This window comes from Portunus trituberculatus, chromosome 29 (genome assembly GCF_017591435.1).
Source record: "Portunus trituberculatus isolate SZX2019 chromosome 29, ASM1759143v1, whole genome shotgun sequence".
NCBI lineage: Eukaryota > Metazoa > Arthropoda > Malacostraca > Decapoda > Portunidae > Portunus > Portunus trituberculatus.
In genome coordinates this window covers 5,397,663-5,418,511 of record NC_059283.1, presented here as the reverse complement: position 1 = coordinate 5,418,511, position 20,849 = coordinate 5,397,663, and the positions used below count along the sequence as shown (strand labels likewise).

The window sequence follows — 20,849 nt, the reverse complement described above, 5'->3', positions numbered from 1 at the left end:
TGAAAAGGTTGAGACGGATGAGAGAGAAATGACATAATTCCCGCTAAAAAGAATAATAAATTAATAAAATGAACAAAGTAATAAACTGAAATAAAACATTAAAACGAAGTAATAAACATTAATAAACCTAATTAAAATCCAGACCGAGATGTTATGCAGTTTATTTCGAGGAATTTTAATTTAGAATCTGAAAGGAAAGGAAAATGTGAAATCTTTGAGAGGTTTATTTCATATCATTGTTGTTTACTTCCGCCTCACTTCACTCTTATGAGGTGTCTTTCCCTTGTTCCCCTTGTTATTTGTTTTTCTTGAGTTATTTCTCTTTTATTAGTGATACACATTTTCTTTCCTTTTGTTCCATGTATCTTATCGTGTTTTTTGTCTTTTAAGTGATACACATTTTTTTCCTTTTCTTCCATGTATCTTATTGTATTTTTCTTGTGTTAATTGTCTTTTTATAGTGATACACATTTTCTTTTCCTTACTTTCATGTATCTTATCTTTTTTGTTACAATAATCGCGTTTTCTTTCTCTTATTTTTGTCTCTTTTTATTTCCTCTTAGTATGATAATGTGTATTTTCTTTACATCCTTTTATTTTCTTTTTTTTTTCGTAATAGTTATAAGCATTTCCTTTCTTTTAGTGTGTAGTTCACCTTATTGTAATTGTCTCTCTTAACTCATTCTTACTTCTTACTCTATTCCTAACAATATATTTTTTTTGCAATACTAATACATATGGCATTTTTTTTTTTTTTTGTAATATTAGTATGAAACTTTCTTTTTCCATCATCCATATACTTACAAAGACTTTTTTCAATACTAATATATACGTACACACGCACACACACACACACACACACACACACACACACACACACACACACACACACACACACACACACACACACCAACATTTTAACACGAGTCAACAAGAGGCGCACACACACACACACACACACACACACACACACACACACACACACACACACACACACACACACACACTACACACACACACACACACACACACACACACACACACACACACACACACACACACACACACACACACACACACACACATCTACACATCCACCTTTCAACACAGTAACATTTTAAGTTTAACATCAAGAGGAGGGAGAAAGGAGAGCAGAGAGTCACGCTTCACTCCGTCAGAACCACCCAGCAGCCTCCCGCCGCTCTCCCTCTGCCTCATTACACTGATTAGCGTGCAGGTAAGGCCCAGCCCGCAGGTGATAACAATGAGGCTGAAGGGAGACCGATGCTAACAAGAGGGAGTTAGAGTTAATGCCAGGCTAAGCAATGGGAGTTTAATAAGAAAAAAAATGTTAAAGGAGGAAGGAGGAGGAGGAGGATGTGGTGGTGGTGGTGGTGGTGGTGGTGGTGGTGGTGGTGGTGGTGGTGGTGGTGGTAGTAGTGTTGGTAGTAGTGGTGGTAGTATTTCTTTGTTCTTTCAATCATGTTCACTGAGAAGAGAGAGAGAGAGAGAGAGAGAGAGAGAGAGAGAGAGAGAGAGAGAGAGAGAGAGAGAGAGAGAGAGAGAGAGAGAGAGAGAGAGAGAGAGAGAGAGAGAGAGAGAGAGAGAGAGAGAGAGAAAGGTTAATGAACGAGAAAATTAATATGAAAATGTCAATAAAAACACAAGCCCACCTCAACCACCACCACCACTACCACTACCACCACCACACTCATCTACCAATAACCTCACATAGCTGATCACACAGAAAATGTACAGTAACACTTTTTCACTCCATCTCCCTGTTGCAGCTGCGGGGAAATGTCTTCAGAGTGACTAGAAAGAAATTGCATCACATATTTACCGCCATGGGGAGCAAATATGAAGAGAAACGTATGACGGATATTTCTAGTACTTGGCTAGGTAGGTGGTGGTGGTGGTGGTGGTGGTGGTGGTGGTGGTGGTGGTGGTGGTGGATTGCACAGTAATGAAAGAAGAGGAGAAAGAGTGGAAGGATTCGAAGGAGGATGTTGTGAAGGAGGATGAGGAGGAGGAGGAGGAGGAGAAGAACGAAAAAAGTAGAGGAGGAGATGCATGATAAAGAGGAGGTGACTGAGGAGGAGGAGGAGGAGGAGGAGAAGGTGGGATAAGAGAACGAAAAATGAGGTGATGTGGAGGAGGAAGAAAAGGAGGATTAGGAGAAGTAGGTTGTGGAGGAGGAGGAAAACGAAAAAGGAAGAGAAAAATAGAACACAAAGTTGAGAGGAGCAGGAGGAGAAGGAGGAGGAGGAGGAGGAGGAGGAGGAGGAGGAGGAGGAGGAGGAGGAGGAGGAGGAGGAGGAGGAGGAGGAGGAGGAGGAGGAGGAGGAGGAGGAGGAGGAGGAGGAAGAGGAGGAGGAGGAGGAGGTGCTGGCGGCGGTGGTGGTGGTGGTGGCAAGAAAAATTAAGTGAAGCAGCAACACTAAGAGGCAATAATGGAGAAATGTAATCGAGAAGAGGAGGAGGAGGAGGAGGAGGAGGAGGAGGAGGAGGAGGAGGAGGAGGAGGAGGAGGAGGAGGAGGAGGAGGACAACAACAACAACAACAACAACAACAACAACAACAACAAAAACAAGCACAAGAAAAAGAAGAAGAAGAAGAAGAAGAAGAAGAAGAAGAAGAAGAAGAAGAAGAAGAAGAAGAAGAGGAGGAGGAGGAGGAGGAGGAGGAGGAGCAAGGCAAGTTAGTCTATACACTTAAAAGCATGTTACAAACTCAATTAACTGCAGCCAACGCACTCTCACTAACACTTGAGGCAACACAGGTATTTCAACACACAACACCCCACGCCAAACTCTCGCCTCACACTCATCACCAATTAAATTATCCCTGAAACTTCCACATACATCTGATCACGACACGAGATGAAATTTTTGGACGAAATAACAAACAATTTTCTCCTACAAACAGCAATCGGGGTGTGTGTGGGCGAAGGACAGAGGAAGAGAAAATGAGGTGAAGTCGCAGGAGTGAATGAGCGGAGGAAGGATGTAAGGGGAGGCAGTAAACAAATATAAGGATGGTGCAGTTGGTGATGAGTGAAGGAGATGAGTAGGAAGCAGAGGAAAGGAATAGACATAAGGAAGTCAACAGGATGAAAGGAAGGGAAGAGATAGATACGAGGAGATGGTGAGGGAAAGAAGGAATGGGATAGGAGGCAGAAAGACAAGAAAAAGAAAAGACAGCGGAGGAAAAAAAAAAAGAAAGCTGAAGAGGTAAAGGTAAGATGAAGAGGTGGCAATAGCAGAGGAGGAGGAGGAGGAGGAGGAGGAGGAGGAGGAGGAGGAGGAGGAGGAGGAGGAGGAGGAGGAGGAGGAGGAGCAGGAAATGCGGAGACGACAATGTAAACAAGATATAGTTGGATGAGAGAGAGAGAGAGAGAGAGAGAGAGAGAGAGAGAGAGAGAGAGAGAGAGAGAGAGAGAGAGAGAGAGAGAGAGAGAGAGAGAGAGAGAGAGAGAGAGAAGAGAGAGAGAGAGAGAGAGAGAGAGAGAGAGAGAGAGAGAGAGAGAGAGAGAGAGAGAGAGAGAGAGAGAGAGAGGGGAAGAGTCTGGCAGCCATCCAGGGTCCTGCATTTAAAAGATAGGGTTTTGTCTGCCCTCGTTTCCGTTCATTACGTAACGTCGCGGCCTCAACCTTCCCTGGAGTACCCTGCGGCGCCTTGACCCTGAAGACCCTCAAGTGACGAAGGCTCGGCGGTGTGTCTTTCTCAGGTCTACAGATTTTCTCTTCTTAAGTCTACAGATTTTCTCGCCTCAAGTCTATATATTCTGAAGTCTACAGATTTTCTCCTCTGGTCTATTATTTCCTCGTCTTATGTCTACAGATTTTCTTCCAAATCTACGGATTTTGTCTCTCAGGTCTACAAATTATCTCCTGACGATTATTACTGATTTCTTTTTGTGGTTTTTCGTTGTGATATGTTGTTGCTGCTGCTACTACTACTACTGCTACTATTACTGCTACTACTGCTACTGTTACTGCTGATACTGCTACTACTACTGCTCCTACTGTTGTTATTGTTACTACTACTGTCAAATAATCTCAGAATGGTATCTTTATGTCATTAATTCCATCTATTCACTGCCTGTATCCTCTATAACTTACTCATCAAACTCTCAAAGACCCACACATAAAAACTCGTACTTTCTTTTCTTGACATTTTTCAGTATAGCTTCTCGAGTCCTCCCTCCCACTCCCTTCCGGACTTCCAGCGACCTCCAGTAGCTACTTTCAGCCTGGCCTAGAATGAGGAACCCTCGTCTTATGTGAGGCAGAGAAATCCGATATAACTTTTCACTCAATCTAGTCGTTACTCTCTTCGAAGTTTTTCAAGAAGTTTGTAGCAGGATCTCTAATTGGAGGGAGAGGAGGGACGCAATGGAACACAAATGAACGCATAGAAAGTAGTACCATGGATAGATAAAAAGCAACAAGGAATTTGAGAGGAGAGTGAGAGAAATATAAAATTAATCAATCTCCAGCTACATACAATCCTAATATCTGTTTTCTGATTGGCTGCTTCCTTTTGTAAAATTGATTTACTGAGGTACATTTAACTAGAGGAAGAGGGAGAGGAAGAAGAGGAGGAAGAGGAGGAGATACAGCACTGGTTGTTACATTTACCTAGAGGAGGAAGAAGAAGAGGAGGAGCTATAACACGAGGAGCAACAGGAGGAGGGAGAGGAAGAGGAGGAGGAAGAGGAAGAGGAGGAGCTACACACTGAGAAGCTACAGCACTGGTTCTTACATTTACCTAGAGGAGGAAGAAGAGGAAGAGGAGGAAGGAGAAGAGGAAGAGAAGGAGGTATAGCACTGGTTGTTTACTTTCCTACTTCTCGTTTATTTAATGATCTTAGAAATTTATAAGAATGACAAATACGAGTTTCTTTTATTTAATCCTCCTTCTCCTCTTCTTCCTCCTTCTCCTCCTCTCTCCTCCTTCACTTCCTATCACAAAATCGCTGGAAAAGGAAAGAATATCAGGAAAAATTGATGAAGTCTTCCGGTTTTCCCAATAAGAATACTAATGAGAATTTTCCAAGTTAGAAATCTGAGTGAAAAAAAAAATGGTAATACTGAGGGAAGGAAAAATATATAAGGGGAAAAAAATCAAAGTAAAGAACAAAATATTAAAGTAAAGTGGGGAAAACTATTGAAATGAAATCGAAAGGAAGAATATAGGGAAAAAAATAAGTGAAGGGGAAATATTAAAATGAACTGAAGAGGAAAAATATTGGGAAAAAATAAAAGTAGACGAAAAATGTTGAAATACAAGTCAAGAATTAATATCTGACCAGGAGAGAGAGAGAGAGAGAGAGAGAGAGAGAGAGAGAGAGAGAGAGAGATAGAGGACTTTTATACAAACTGCGGAATGAGAGCCTTGACTGAGAAAAGATAAGAGACAGAGAGAGAAAAGAAAAGAAAAAATCTTAAAAAGAAATGAAAAAACAGATCAACTCTCTCTCTCTCTCTCTCTCTCTCTCTGGAAAGGTAAATGGAAAACATATCAGTGCTTCTCCAAAAATAACGAAGCCACCCCCACTGAAATCCCACGAAAGAAAACGGCCCTTTCACCTTCTGTTGTGGTCTCCAGTTGCCGAAGCTTTGACGTAAATACTTGAATAGAAAACCTCGTAAGTTTACCCAAGCCAGTGTCTTCCCATCCCATGTTTGTGGTGGTGGTGGAGGAGGTAATTGTAGTAGCAGTTATAGTTGTTGTAGATGTAGTTGTTGTAGTGTAGATATTGTTGTTCTTGTAGTAGTAGTAGTAGTAGTAGTAGTTGTTGTTGTTGTTGTTGTTGTTGTTGTTGTTGTTGTTGTTGTTGTTGTTGTTGTTGTTGTTGTAGTAGTAGTAGTAGTAGTAGTAGTAGTAGTAGTAGTAGTAGTAGTAGAGTAGAAGTAGAGTAGAGTAGAAGTGGAAGTAGAAGCAGAAAGTAGAAAGAAAGTGGTGGTAGTAGTAGTAGTAGTAGTAGTAGTAGTAGTAGTAGTAGTAGTAGTAGTAGTAGTAGTAGTAGTAGTAGTAGTAGTAGTAGTAGTAGTAGGTAGCAAAATTAATCCATACATACATCCATTTCCTTACATTAAAAATTTGAAAATTTATGAGTTTTGCTAACATGACAAAATTGGAAAACTTGATTTAAAAAGTCACGTAAACTAATCTTCCAATATCTCTCCCTTACTCCCTCTCTTACCACTCCCTCTCCCTCTCCCTTCTTTCCTCTCTTACCACTCTCTCTCTCTCTCTCTCTCTCTCTCTCTCTCTCTCTCTCTCTCTCTCTCTCTCTCTCCAAACATCAATAAGTCTAAGAATGCATATGACACATCAGGAATTGACATCCTTTCATGCTGACGGTCTAAGGGGAAGAGAGAGAGAGAGAGAGAGAGAGAGAGAGAGAGAGAGAGAGAGAGAGAGAGAGAGAGAGAGAGAGAGAGAGAGAGAGAGAGCAAAGGTGTGGAAGGTGAGGCGATGGTTATGTGGCACAGGAGTGGTCTGTATATATGTGTGTGTGTGTGTGTGTGTGTGTGTGTGTGTGTGTGTGTGTGTGTGTGTGTGTGTGTGTGTGTGTGTGTGTGTGTGTGTGTGTGTGTGTGTGTGTGTGTGTGTGTGTGTGTGTGTGTGCGAAAATTTCATCATAGTTTTATTTAGCTAACTGACAGAAACAAGCTCTTTAATTTAGTGTTATTTTCATCAGTGTTCATTTACATAATTTTGTTAATATTGTATTAAGAGGTACACGATTCGTCATTTTGTAAATAAACTAATTACACTAACTAATTAAAACCGGAGAGAGAGAGAGAGAGAGAGAGAGAGAGAGAGAGAGAGAGAGAGAGAGAGAGAGAGAGAGAGAGAGAGAGAGAGAGAGAGAGAGAGAGAGAGAGAGAGAGAGAGAGAGAGAGAGAGAGAGAGAGAGAGAGAGAGAGAGAGAGAGAGAGAGAGAGTGAGTGTGTGTGTGTGTGTGTGTGTGTGTGTGTGTGTGTGTGTGTGTGTGTGTGTGTGTGTGTGTGTGTGTGTGTGTGTGTGTTTAGGGGGGAGGAGAGGGAAGTATCTACATAAAGGAGGGGAGAAAGAGGCTTAAGCGCGAAGGTCTTGGGTTACGTCCTATGAAGATCAAAGGATAGTTTAGTTATCCTATAAGGAGTGTTGAATGACGGCAGAATTCGGAGGAGGAGGAGGAGGAGGAGGAGGAGGAGAAAGCCGCAGTCACGTGTATTTCAGCTAAGGAAAGCTATCTTGTCTATTTTCATTATTTTCCTGCTATTTTTTTCCATTTCAATCTCCTAGTTCTGTAATAATTGCTTGCATGAACACGCACGAGAGAAAACGGAGAAAGTATATAAAGTTTACTCAATTTGCACCGTCAGATATACACACGAGAGCTCCGAGGAGGGTTGGTATCTGGAAAATGAAAGATACGAACACTAGTGCATTTTGTCTTTTCAAACTGACAAACATTGGCGAGAGCTTAAGGCAAAATAGTTAGAAAATAGACTGTAAACGGGAAACCAGATTAATTTTCTCCTTTACTGCTGGAAATATTTGCGATAGCTCAAGGCAAGAGAAGTATCTAAGCCCCAAGACACAAAATGAAGCAAGCAGATTAATTAAGGCTTTATTACAATGACCAAAATACACAAAAGAATAACAGAACAGTGTCTAACATTAGTGCGGCAGACAAATAGACAAACAATGTTATTATAATTCTCAAAACGTCATAAACCCATATTTAGAAACACTTCGCTCTTTCACCACGACAATTTTCAAGACTGTAGAGTTAATTAGCCGGGTTATGAACGTTTCTCCTACTCATAACGTCGAGGTCTTGTCAAGCTATCACTAAAATACCCTTGAAAATTTAGTGTCAGTTTAATTACACCTTTGGGAAAGTCATAAAGGCGTCGTAGTGTAGAGACTCACACAGCGAAACATGCACTACTAATCATAACGTAGAAATCAAGTCAATCTATCAATGGAGTCACACACTTGAAAAGCCCGTGTCACTTACATCAAAGCCTTAGGAGAGAGGTGGAGGTGTCGTGGTATACAGATTCATATAGCAACACACACACTAATACACGCCCCTTTTACGCCTTCCCTTAACACAGATCCCCAGTAATACATTGCCCACTTATCCAACCCTCGCCCGTTTCTCCGTCATCACCCTCATCTCTCTCTCTCTCTCTCTCTCTATCTCTCTCTCCTTCTCACATTCCCCTCACTTGCCTTATATAAGATTTGCATTCGTACTCTTTCACCTGAGAGAGAGAGAGAGAGAGAGAGAGAGAGAGAGAGAGAGAGAGAGAGAGAGAGAGAGAGAGAGAGAGAGAGAGAGAGAGAGAGAGAGAGAGAGAGAGAGAGAGAGAGAGAGAGAGAGAGAGAGAGAGAGAGAGAATGAACAAAATCACATTACACGGACAAAACTCAAGCTATAATAGATTAAAAAAAAAAAAAAATTCTTCCACCTTCTTCATCTCCTCCTCCTCCTCCTCCTCCTCCTCCTCCTCCTCCTCCTCCTCCTCCTCCTCCTCCTCCTCCTCCTCCTCCTCTTTCTCCTCCTCATCCACCTCTTCTTCTTCTCTTCTCCTCCTCCTCCTCCTCCTCCTCATCCTCTCTCTTTTCTACTTTACCTAGTTTTCCAATGATTCGATTTTCTTCTTCCTTACTCTCGCCATCTTCTTTCTTTTCTATGACCTCCTCCTCTCCTCCTCCTCCTCCTCCTCCTCCTCCTCCTCCTCCTCTTCTTCCTCCGCTACACTTTTATTATTTTTCTCGTATTTTCCTCCTGCTCACTTTCATCTTCTCCTAACAACTTATTAAACTTTTCTCTTCGTTTTCCTCATCTCTCTCCTCCTCTTCCTCCTCCCATCTTTCTCTCTCTGAACGTGACACGAGAAAATTTGGACAACAGGAAAGGAGGAAGAGGAATTAAAACGCTTTGGTAAGTATTCAAGGCGGGTTGTGAGTGGGGACTGAGGAGGGTGTGAGAGATTAGTGTCTCAGTGTATAGGGAAGGAAGGGAAAGTTTATGGGAAAGGTACTGGAAGGATGATTTATATTGGGAAGCTGTAGAAAGGAAGGAAGGAAGGAAGAGAAGGAAAGATACATAGATGGAGCTGAAGGATAAATGGATGGATGGATGGATGGATGGATGGAAGGAAGGAAGGAAGGATGGAAAGAAAAAATATGCAAAAAAGTAAGAGAAAGAAGAAAGTAAATGCAAAACAAGAAGGAAAGAAAACATGAGAGAAGAAAAGAAAGGAAAAAAGTAGACACAAAATGCAGTGAAAAATAAGGTCATATCAAGAGAGAGAGAGAGAGAGAGAGAGAGAGAGAGAGAGAGAGAGAGAGAGAGAGAGAGAGAGAGAGAGAGAGAGAGAGAGAGAGAGAGAGAGAGAGAGAGAGAGAGAGAGAGAGAGAGAGTATGGGGGGAGGGGTACAAATGCTTCTTTCTGTTAAGAGCACTCCAATCACTGCTGCTAGACAAAGAATTCAAAGAATTCACACACACACACACACACACACACACACACACACACACACACGAAGAAGAAGAAAAAGAAAAGCAAAGTAAGAATGAAACAAATAGTTAGAACAAACATACAGACAGACAGCCAGACAGACAGACGAAAAGGTAAGCAGACAGACAGCCAGACACAGAGACATGGAAATCAATAGAAGCAGGATCTTGACAGGGAAAAAACAAAAGAAAGGGGAAAAGACTGAGTGAGGTAATGGATGATTGGAAACATTACGAGAAAAACTTAGGGAAATAAGTCAACGTTTTGATTTCTCGACAGATAAACTTGACATATCGAAGCAAACTAATAAAAAAAATGATAATAATAAAGAAATAAACAAAAAAATATCATAATTTGAGGACAGAAAAGGGAGAATAAGACATTTTTTTTCAAACCATTTCTATTTATTCCTTTATTTTAGTTATTTTTTTTTCTCTCACACATTTTCCCTAGACTGTACCCATGAACCTTCCCTCACCTCGTCTCTCCCCACCTCCTTACACACTCACCTGGACAGAAAACATTGAGCATACACACGATTGGTCATATTTTCAAACCATTTATATTTATCCATTCATTTTAGTTCATTTTTTCCCTCCCTCACATCACATTCTCTCTCCACTACACCCATTAACCTTCCCTCACCTCCTCTCTCCCCACCTCCTTACCCACTCACCTGGACAGAAAACATTGAGGATACACACAAATGGTCATATTTTCGAACCATTTATACTAATCCATTCATTTTAGTTAATTTTTCCCTCCCTCCACTGTACCCACGAACCTTCCCTCACCCTTCTCTCCACCTCCAGCCACCTCCTACACACTCACCAGGACAGAAGACAGTGACCATAGAATTACATAAGTCTTCCTGTCTAATCCGATTCCAAGTACATAGAGAAGAGAGGAGTCACGTTCTACACACTTAAGTATCATTTTGACGACACGAGAGGCCTTGAAACTCTTCCTATGTATTAAAGAGAGATGGAATTGTGTTTATATGGGACTCGAAGTGAAGATGTGATTATTGATTTATATATTTTACGTGCCCAGACATTTAAGGAAGATTAAAGATAGTTGAGAAAAATTTATAATGAATGTCCTATCTGATATAAGAAAGAAAACGTAAAAGAAAATACAAGAAAGAACAGGGAAAGGTTTTCGATTTCTTAAACATCACTTAACCAAGAAAACTAAAGAAATGCTAAACAAAGAAAATACAAAACAAGAAAGGAAAGGCAAGAAAAAACTTGGTAAAAAACATTAAATAAAAAAAAACCTGACCACGAACACATAGAAAAGAAAATATAAGAAAAAAAAGAAGGGAAAAAGGCTCTCAATTTCTTAAACATCATCTAACCAAGCAAATGAATCAAAAAACAAACACGAAACAAAAGAAAACACAAAACAAGAAAGAAAAAACCAGAAAATGCAAGACAAGAAAAATTAAATTAAAAAGATCTGACCAAGAAAACATAAAATAAAGAAAATATAAGAAGAATTAAAAGAAAAAGACTCTTGAATTCTTGAATATAACTAAAACCCCCAAAAAAAAAACTAAATAAAAGAAAACGAAAAAAAGAAAAAAAATGACAAGAAAAATTATATAGAAAAAAATCCCAGGTCTTCAGAAAGGCAGGACAGACCTAACGATCTTTAAAGCTCACGTAACAAGGAGGGCTGCGTTGATTGGCCGGTGAGTGACAGGAGGAGGGCCAGGGAATGAGCCAGCCAGGTAAGTGACGGCGTTACCTGAGAGGTGTTGTAACTCACGTGAGAGAGAGAGAGAGAGAGAGAGAGAGAGAGAGAGAGAGAGAGAGAGAGAGAGAGAGAGAGAGAGAGAGAGAGAGAGAGAGAGAAACAATAAAAGCATATCTAAATCTCACACAACATTCAAACCACTACAAAAGTTTTCTCAATCCGATCATGCTTCCACTCCTTCCTTTCACTCCACGCTTTTCCCTGCCAGCCAGTACTCCATTTATCCACAAATCCTACCCATCTACGCCTCACCTGGGTAGAATCAGACTGGGGAAAAGAATCTGCGGTAATCTGACATGCCGATAACAGAGAGTGTGTTTCCTGAAGACTACCTGGAAGAATAGACACCTGAAGCACTGTTAACCCCTTCACTACTATGACGTGTTTTCAAATTTATTCACCTTAGTATTTAGTGATTTTATACAGCTTCAGACACTTATGTGGGGGATTAAAATAGTGAAGACTCAGGCCATTAATCTTCTGACATACATAGATCCTTGCTAATGTCGATAAAATGGTCTAATTGTAACCAAATCTGAAGGTAAAATTGTGTCCCAGTACTGAAGGAGTTAATACCTTATACAGCGATAGAGGGAAGGAATAGCATTTGAAGGCTCAATAACACAGGGTTTCTTAGTTTATATCGCTCACACTGTAGACAAACAGTGTATAGTCTATCGTCTGTTAGTACGTTATGATAAAAGAGAGTAAGAAAAAAATGTTCCCAAAAACACGAAACCACACAAGTTTATCCCCAACTAAGGGTGTTAAGATCGTATTCAAAAACATTACTCTCTCACCACGATTATTTTCTAAGGCCACAGAGATGACTGGTCGTGTTCTGAAAAGAGTATTTCCTATCAATGCGGCAGAAATCACGTTACTTTATCACTACAACCATTGAAACACCCTGAAAAATCCATGTGTACTTTAACTAGAACCTTTTCAAATAGAATAAGTGCATCGTGGAAATATTTTAGAACAGGTCCAGTAATACCCTCTCACAGAACAGGAGGTAAAACAAAACCACGAAAAATGAACCAAAAACACAAATTAGCACGTTTAAACCCCACCAAGGCTGTCAATACCTTATAATACAACAAAAAGGCAAGAAAACCCACAAAAATTACCCCGAAACACCAATCTACACTTAACACACCCTCCTATCACCAGATCCCTTCCAGTAACACCACCTGCAACGCCTCCTTACTCCCCACCGCAGGTACAGGAGAGGAGAATATTCGAAGCTTCACTCGACTCACTTCGACCGCGTATCGCCCGTCTTTTGTCTCCAGCGAGGGCGCCTCTCACTCATTGTTGTCCATCGTTCTTTTGGTATCGATCTCGGATTCAGGGTTCAACATGAGAGGGGGAAGGAAGGAGGCGGGTGGTGGGAGAGAAGAATGCTGAGGTAGACAGTTTTGTGGAGGGCGTTGGGAAGAGGAGGAGAATGAAACAGGGAGGGAGAGAGGAAGGGAGGGAGAGGAAGAAAGAAAGGTGTTAGGAGTTGGCTGAAGTGGGAAAAAAAGGTGATTATAAAGACAGTGTATAAGGAAACGAAGATAGGAAGGAAGGATGTGTGGATGGATGAGCTGAAGGAGAGAGAGAGAAGAAAAGAAAAAGTGGTTGCAGAAGAGGAAAGGAAGTTATGAAAGATGTGTGTAAAGAAATGCAGATAGAAAGAAAGGAAGAAAAAGGGAATGGAAGAAAGACGAGAAAGGAAGGAAGCAAGAAGAAAGAGAGGGTTTAAATCCAAAGCTTTACGAATGGAAGAAACGCGTGAATAAAAAGAAAGAATTGAAGATAAAAAGAAATGGATGACGTCTGAATAAAGAAAAGAAAGAGGAAAAAGCGAATGGATGACGAAAAACTTAAAATAATAAAAAAAAACAGGAAGAAAGAACTAAACTTTAATGATACGAAGCGGAAAATATGATCAAATTAAAGGAAAAGAGACACATGAAGGAAAGAAAAGAAACAAATGTTAATAGGACACAATAAAAAGGAAAAGAAAGAAAAAAATGCACAAATTCTTGATGCGAAAATGGACTTATCAAATTTGCTTCCGGTCCAAGTATTCCTAACAAGCTAATAAAGGAAAATTTGAAAGAAAGAAGGGAAAGACACAGAAAAATAAAAAGAATAGAGGAAAAAGGAAGAAAAAGAAGACGTGTAGTTTCTTGATGCCAAAGTGGACATAGCTCTTAATATTTTTCAATTTTATGTAATTCTAACAAAACAATAGAGGAAAAAATGAAGGAAAGAAAGAAAGGACACAGTAAAAATAAAAAAAAAAATAGAGGAAAAGGAAAAAAAAGACTTGGATTTTCTTGATGCCAAAATGGAATTAATTTTAAGCAATTCTAATAAACCAATAGAGGAAAACATAAAGGGAAAGAACGAAAGGCGGATGAATAAAGGAAAAAAGAGAGAAAAAGGAAGAAAAAAGATGAGAAGTTTCTTGATACCAAAATGGCACCAATCTTAATATTTTTCAATTTTAAGCAATTGTAATAAATCAATAGAGGAAAACATGAAGGAAAAGAAGGAAATATGGATGAATAAAGGGAAATAAAGAGAAGAAAAGGAAGGAAAATAAGAGGAATTTCTTGGTGCCAAAATTAACTAAACTCTTTACATTTTTCAACTTTAAGCAATTCATATAGACCAATAGAGGAAAACAAAGGAAAAGAACGAAAGAGGGATGAATAAATGGAAGAAAAAAAGAAGAAAATAAAGAAAAGAAGACGAATTTCTTGATGCCAAAATGGACTTAACTCTTCAATATTTTTCCACCACTCTGAGCACTTCTGAAAACCAAACAACATTATCTTGCAAGCACCATCTATCTCTGCCACCACCACCACCACCACCACCACCACCGCCGCCACTAAAACGACACCACCTGTTGAGCCTCGTCACAAAAAAACAATCATTGCGACTGGAAAATAAAGGCAAAGAGAAGAGAGAAAGTATCACAAGGCACTCCATCTCGAGGCCACGTGACTTAGAACTCCCAGATGACAGAAAGTGATAAAGAGGAATGGATATGAATGGAGTCAAAGAAAGACACACAATATGCATTAGTTACGTGAATGGCTCTCTGCAAAATGGTTAAGTTCAGTTTTTAGAAATTATTGTTGTATTCTTCCTTGCCTTGTTCTTTTATTAACTTCTTCTCGTTTCTATTTTTCCTTGTTTCTATAATTTTTTTGTCCTTTTTTATTTTATTCAGTTTTCTCTTTTTTATTTCTTGTTCTCTCTCAAATTTTCTTCTTTTCTTTTTTTTGTTCTTTCTGATATCGTCTCTTTTATTTCTTCCAGTTCCTCAATTCGTCCTTCAATCTCCTTTTATTATTATTTTTTTTATCATTGTATTATTGTTTTCTTTACTAGTTCTTCCTTCGTTCCTCTCTCAGTTTTTTTTTTTCATATCTACGTTTCCTTCTCATTGTTTCTGTCATCTATTTTTCTTCCTCCTTCAGTACTTCCTTCTTTCCTCCTCCTGTCTCTTCTTGTTTCCTCCTTCAGTCTCTCCTTCGTTCTCTCTACAATTTTCTTTTATTCTTCTTTCTCTCCTTCCTTCGCTCTTTCAATGGCTCTTTCCTTATTCCTCCTTCATCCTCTTCCTCGTATGTTTCTTTTTTTCTCATATTCCTTTGTTTTTCGTCTTTATCTTTCTTCCTGCCTTAATCAGCTCTTCCATTGTTTTTTCATAACTTTTTTTTATCTTCCTCTCCCTCGTGCAATCTATCCCTGGTCCCTCTTCTTCCTTCCTCTCCTTTCATCCCTTCATCCCTCCCTCATCCTTCAACTACAACCTCATTTCTTCCTCATCAATCCCTATCTTTGCCATCCCTCTCGCGCGTACCCTATCCACCCCATCTCCTTTTCTCAATCAGACCAGCCTCTCTTCCCCATCAGCCCTTCATCCCTTCATCACCCCTCCTTCATCCCTCTCCATCTCTTCCGCAAACACACGAAGCTTACTTGACTTCATTTACTCGAGTGCCGCCGTTGACAAGTAGCCTTTAATAATCACGTAGTTTTCATGAGCAAAGTATCGTCACCATAATGTAGGAGATGGCTGGCGGAGTATCATCTTTTGAATACGAGGCAAATGGGGTTTTCAGTATGTTCGTAAAAGTTCGTTCAATGAGTTCTGGTGGGTAAGAGCATCAAATTGCCTATAACGTGCACAATAGAGCAAATTAATGACGAAATATTGTGGTTTAAACCTATTTTGTTATATATGTGAGCTTAATTACAAGGCAAATGTAGTTTTAAAATGTTCGTAAAGGATTTGTTGAATGAGTTTTGGTGGGAGAGAAGATAATATTTCCTATAAACTACACAATATAGCAGATTACTAACCAAATACTAACTTTAAACCCATTCGTTGCAATGTGGGAGCTTAAATATGTTAAAATGAAGGTTTGTAAATATTCATAGAGAATTTATTGAGCAAGTTTTGATGAGTTAAGAGATCACCTTATAAACTGCCCAATACAAGAATGTGATGACGAAATATTGACTTTCAAACCCATTCTTTGCCATCCGGGAACACAAATACAGTGCAATACAGATTTCGGTGAGTAAGAGGATCAGAGTGTGCGTAAAATGCTGAATAAAATAAGTTGCTGACATATCATCTTTAAACTCATTCTTTGCAATCTGGGAGCTTAAATATGTTGAAATGAAGGTTTTTATATCTTAATAGAGGATTTGCCGAGTGGCCCTTTGTGCGTAAGAGGATCAAATTGTTTATACGTAGCATCTTTTTGCACCGTATATTTTTTTTGTACTGCGATCTGAATACCTTACGTGTATAAATAAATGAAAAAGAATAAAGCAGTGTTGTAATATTGAGAGAGACGAGGAAAACAATACGTCACATGATTCTCTCCCGGCTTGAATCCGCTGCCGCAAAAACATGAATAGACGCAGCCAATGCAGAACCAGGAAACACAACAAAAATGTACAATGCTCAAAGGGAAAGTATATGAAATGCGAGGAGGAAAAGATACAACATAAAAGAGAGAGAGAGAGAGAGAGAGAGAGAGAGAGAGAGAGAGAGAGAGAGAGAGAGAGAGAGAGAGAGAGAGAGAGAGAGAGAGAGAGTCATCTATCATAATAAAGATGGACATCTGCCACTTAAAGAAAACGAAGGAGAGGAAAGGAGAAGTGCAATAGAGAAGGAAAAAAGGAAAAAAAGTACATTAATATCATAAGAAAAACCATAATTCTCTTCATCGTGAGCGAAAAGAAGGAAAATAGAAAGAAATGGCAACAAATTTAGTGTATTTCCTTGTAACTCCCAAATCTGTACTCATGTCATTAATTTCTTCTTTCTTCGGCTCTTTCCTTATCCTTCATCCTCTTCCTCTCCTTTTTATTTTTTTCTCATATTCCTTCATTTTTCTCTTTATCTTTATTCATGCCTTCATCAACTCTTCCATTGTTTTTTCCTAACTTTTTTTTTAATCTTCCTCTCCCTCGTACAGTCTATCCCCGGTCCCTCTTATCTTTTCATCCTTCATCTCCCTTCGTCCTCTCAGTAAGAAATTTCAAGCACTTTCCCGTGACGTTTCTTCTCATGACGGACACTCTTGCCTGAAATGTGTCCCCAACCAATGTTTTCTTTTTCTCTCCTTACGTCATCTCTTTGCTCTCTTTTCCCTTCTCCTTCAGTGAAATTAACCACCCTTTTTTGCCTTACTGTCTCATAATTTAGACTGTTACTTGAAATATGTTCCCGAACGATATTTTTATTTCCTTCTCTTTACCTTCCTTTCATTCCTCCTCCTCCTCCTCTTCTTCTTCTTCTTCTTCTTGCTTCATAAAGATCCAGATTCCCACTAACACACTCATTTAATATTTTCAAGGTAAGAGTTTCATTATGTCAAATTTATTTTTTCTTAAGTGTTTCTATAATTATTTTTCTGAGAACCTGTATGTTTTATCTAGTCTTTTGTCGGTATAAACTTTTGAATCATGTTATTTTGAGAGTTCATTTAATCGTGGTTGATTACGGTACTCGTGTCTCCTTGGCTGTCCAGATACTGTCACCTACACGAGTATTCTGTGAAAAATAAAGTTTACCAACACGCAAACTTTTAAAATGCAATTCTTTCGACTTTTATTTTTTCGACATGTAAAACAGACAATTGCAGGAATTCTAATCATCTTGGCTATTATTTCTACCCACACCATTATCTTCGCCATGGCAACGTTTTTTTTTTTTTTTTTGTTATATTTGCCTTACGCACATAATAATTATGCAGGTAGCTATTTCAGGAGTTAACCTTGACCATTACTGTTATATTGCTAGTTACGTTAGGATAACATTTTTTCTTCATTTTTCTACGCAAAAAATTATAAACAAATCTTTCTCTAGGTTTATATTGTTAGCCACACGACTGTCTCCATCGGAATAACGTTTTCCTTTTCTTCCCTACGCACAAAATTATCAACGTATCTTTCTCAGTTTCCACCTTGATCAGTGTGAATTGTGTATTGTCCTGTGGGTGACCTCATCCATCAAAACAAAGCTAACATCATAACCTCTGCTACAATGACACCTTATTCCGAGTCTCTACCTTGACCTGTGTGAATTACTGGTCACCTTTTTCCCTCAATGTTACCCATACGCTCACTTCTGTCAGGTTAAACAAATACGGCTGCTCATTTATACGTCAGGGATAACACGCGTCACGAACACCCGCAAACACGACAGTAAGGTGACCGGTGCCGCACGCGAGAGTACAGCAGTGTGGTAGGATTTACATAAGGAGGAATTCAAGGCCGCGTTTTATAGTGGTTCGTAATACATAATACAAGGAACGAAAACCACTGGAAGAGACTCATGCATGGTGAAAGGAAATGAAAGACAAGATAAAACACGGTCAGACAGATGCGTTCAGTAACTTTTCGATGAGTTTTGTGTCCAGTGCAGGAATTCAGTGTGTTTTTCAATGGTGTTTTGTGGTGAGGACGTGAACTGACAGGAAGGAAATGAGAACACTGACATTTTGGATTTCAACTTCACTTTTTCTTCGCATCCTTCTTTATTTTTTCTTTCTTGGGTGTCTTCAGGTGGCTCAGAGGTGTCTTGGGAAAAAGCCGAGGATAGATAGGAGATTGCATACGAGGAATGAAATAACACTGATGCTTAGATTTTTTTTTCTACTTGCCACTTCTCTTTTTTTTTCCCTTCTTATTTGAGATGTGTGAGTCTTCAGTGCGGTAATAGAAGGTGAAGAGAAAAGATCATGTAAGCGGAATCAAATGGTGGCACTGTTACTTGGATTCTTACTGCGTCATTGTTCCTTCATCTCTCTTTCCTATCGTCCCTGCTTGAGCGGCGTGACGGGAAGATTAATGGTGGGCTGAGAGGCGAATGGAAAATAAATCCCATGAGTGTTTTTCCGTGAGCAGCAGGAAGGTTTGGCGTCCCAAGTAGTTTCAGCTGTGCACATCCCACGCACTGCCAATAAGTGCCTGCTTCCTGCACCACCCTCACGCCTCGCACGCCAGTCACGCCCCTCACGGCTCGCTCTGCCGCGTCACTGTCCTCTCCAGTTTTCACAATCCTGCAGCCTCCAGTTAATGACCCTTGCCCTCCTCCCACCGCCCTCTCTCCCTTTCGCTCTCCTTATCACGTCCTCACCACGTCATGGGTGTCTGAAATACTCCCTGCAGATGTACTTGATCCTTCCCCGCGGTGACTTGTAAGGCCGCTGGCGTCATCATCCCAAGTGCCCTTCCCTGGATTTATTGCAGTAATCATGCAGGGCTGGCTTCCCTCACGCCAAATACTTTCAGGAATGAGGGAGTAGCATAGCCGCTGCTCGGGACAAGAAAAAGGGAAGTGTCCTTGCACAGTGGGTAGGTGCACTGAAGTGAATCAGGCTACGCCAGGCAGACAATAGTCAGCGACACACGACGACACGTGCACGACACGCACACAGCACTGAGCCTCACCTGTCCCGGGGCGGCGACCTCCTGAGGCGACAGGTGTTGGGGCGGGCAGGTAAGGGCCTCGCTCCTTGGCATTACCGCGCCGCCGTGTCCGTGGCACCACTCGGCGGCCACCAATGCCCAGGGTTAGTGACCAGCCTCACCCGCGTCCCCGACAGGCATCGCTCACTCACACGTGTATTCCCCGAGGGCTGCACAGCCTGTCACGCGTCAGTCTGCAGTGATTGCCTGTTACTTCGCCGCGCCGCGACACACCAGGGCGGGAGGGGCGTCACCTGCTGGCGCGGCGAGGCTCCAGGGGCGGCATGCGAGGGGCATCGGGAATCAGTGCGGCGAGCCAACACTCTCCTCGCGACGGACACACATGCTGAGACCCGAGACCCGACCACCATCCGCGGCCAGCCACGACGCCGACCATTCTGGGACTGAGGGCTTCAGGGTGCCTGGGTGGCCTCCCGCTTCCACCCACCCGCCTCCCGCTCCCCGCGTCGCGCAACACGCCGCCTCACGTGCCGCGGCGCTCGCTCCGAGATCAACCCTGAGTAGTGGGCCGGCCCTCCCCGATATGAGGACCGCCAGTCCCTCCCCAACCACAGCCACGGGACAAGGCCACGCCAGGCGGCACAGGTGAGTCCGGCCACCCACGCTGAATGAGTTGACCACTCCCAGGAAAGCAATTGAAGAAGAGGCCGTGAAAGATTACACGAGACAGAGACGCTGGCAAAGTCCGAGGAGGGACACATGGCGGTGACAGGGAGACCGAAGAGAGAGAGAGAGAGAGAGAGAGAGAGAGAGAGAGAGAGAGCGTGTTTGTGTGTGTGTTACAGCAAAGACACGAATAAGCAAGCAGAAACAAAACATATAGATAGGAAAACATTTACAACAGGAAATGTTTATGAGACACACACACACACACACACACACAAAGATTCGAACATAGATTGCTACCAGGAAAAAAGGTCATGTTTATCCCCTAAGGCACATATTGATGTGATAAGAGAGACAAGCGACACATGCTTACCCCCACCTCTCTCTCTCTCTCTCTCTGATCCTTATTGCCTTTCTTCCGTGTGAGTCAACCTCCTTCACAAGTTTATGAAGATATCAGAAAACTCAAATTGTTCCGCCATTTTTGTTTTTCCTACGAATTATATTAAAGAAACGGTAAATAAACGTTATTCTTTTTATTACCAATATGATTATTCCTCCAATCGGATTAACTCAAGTATGAATAGAGCTTTTAAAAGATTGCAATTCGATACGTGACAGGAATCCCTTCCCAGATTTTTTGCTATGTCATACGATCTCTCTCTCTCTCTCTCTCTCTCTCTCTCTCTCTCTCTCAGGTACAAGGTAATTATCTGCAACATTGTCGTTACATTGCCACTGCCAATTAGAAAGAAAGGACACAAAGAAGGAGGAGGAGGAGGAGGAGGAGGAGGAAGAGGAGGGGATATAATGAAACAAATAGCCAACAAGTCCATAACTGAGAAACAAACACCTTTTCTGTAGTTTTCTGGAAATTAAGTTAATGATGGTGACGGAAATGTGTCACCACCACCACCACCACCA

At 41.0% G+C, this 20,849-nt stretch overlaps 1 protein-coding gene across 1 annotated transcript in view; it reads right to left on the bottom strand.

Annotated features, from left to right (window-relative positions):
• Nucleotides 1-19,901, bottom strand: part of LOC123510420 (melanopsin-like) — an 85,166-nt gene extending 65,265 nt beyond the window's left edge. Inside the window, exon 1 of the mRNA XM_045265595.1 lies at nt 19,281-19,901. The gene's annotated coding sequence lies outside the window, so the exon portion shown is untranslated. The remainder of the gene's footprint in view (nt 1-19,280) is intronic.
• Nucleotides 19,902-20,849: the final 948 nt, after the last annotated feature.